Genomic DNA, 1,453 nt, shown 5'->3' with positions numbered 1-1,453 from the left:
CTTATTATCTTTATTATTTTCTTCCCTCATTTTGCTTTCAGCTTAGTTTGCTCTTCTTTTATCAGTTTTTTAAGTTATCTGGTCAGGTTATTAATTTGAAATCTTGCTTCTGTTTTAATACAGGCATCGGTAGCTATCAAGTTCTTTCTAAACATTGCTTTAGCTGCATCCAGTAAGTTTTGGTATGTTTGTATTTTTGTTTTTATTCATCTCAAAGTATTTTCTAATTTCTCTCGCAATCTCTTTTTTGACCCATTGGCCATTTCACAGTGTGTTGTTTAATTTCCACATATTTGTATACTTTCTAAATTTCTTTCTGTTAATGAGTTCTAACTTCATATCATTGTAGTCGAAGAATAATGCTTTGTATAATTTCAGTCCTTTAAATTTATTGAGGCTTGTTTATGGCCTAGCATATGGGCTCTCCTGGAGAATGTTCCATATGCACGAGAGAAGAATATGTATTCTGCTTTTATTGGGTGAGTGTTATATACATATATATATATATATATATATATATATATATATATATATATATATAATGTTAGTTTTATTCATCCTTGACTGGCAGTAACACCAGGTAGAGAATAAACCTGGTTTTCTTGGCTGCTTGTGCCTGCAGTAGAGCTTCTGGGGGCTGGGGTAGGGTAGGGGTGGAGGAGATGCAAGCGATTCTTAGCTTAAATGCCTCAGGGTCTCAATGTTCTTACTGAGATTTAGTAGATTTTCTTGAATAGATGTTTTCCATTTGTTGTGTGCCCTTCGGACAATTTCTAGAGATTATGTTTTTAGCAGCTGAATGGTGGTATCACTTGCGAGAAGGCCCACACTCCTCACACTACCACTCTGGAAGTCCATCTTCTTTACATGTATTTTTAACCTTAATAGTGTCTTTCTAGTCTTTTACATTGATTAAGCAAATTAGAAATAGATCAGTGAAATCATAGGTAGTAGGCTAATTATCTCAAGGTCGGTGAGAAAAATTAGCTTACTATGACAAACATTTTTTAAACAAAAACAGTTAAATTTTTCTAATGAAAACTGTTTCTCACAATAAACATTTGTGACTTAAGGTTATAAGTCAACAACCACTGTAACTGTTAAAAGAAATATTTCAATTGTTTCCTTTTAATAAATAGAAGTAGATAGAATCAATTTTATTATTATAAGGTGCTGAATATGTACAACTTTCACTTAAGTTTATGGCAATATGTAAACATACCATTTCCCATTATTTTTCATTTTAACAAAAGTAATTCGTAATTCAGAAACGCTCATTTTAACAGCTCTTTGCTTAAAGTTTCCATTAGTTGCTACTGAAACTTATGGCCTATGAATAAAAATTTGGAGTTTGATAATTTATTTTTGAGCTGGTTTTGGAGCAGGTGAATGACACAAATGAAAGTAATATATCTGAATATAATTCTTGGAGCAATTTCATATTTGACAATCA

Source organism: Rousettus aegyptiacus, unplaced genomic scaffold, assembly GCF_014176215.1.
Source record: "Rousettus aegyptiacus isolate mRouAeg1 unplaced genomic scaffold, mRouAeg1.p scaffold_m13_p_3, whole genome shotgun sequence".
NCBI lineage: Eukaryota > Metazoa > Chordata > Mammalia > Chiroptera > Pteropodidae > Rousettus > Rousettus aegyptiacus.
Note: the sequence above shows the minus strand (reverse complement) of the source record.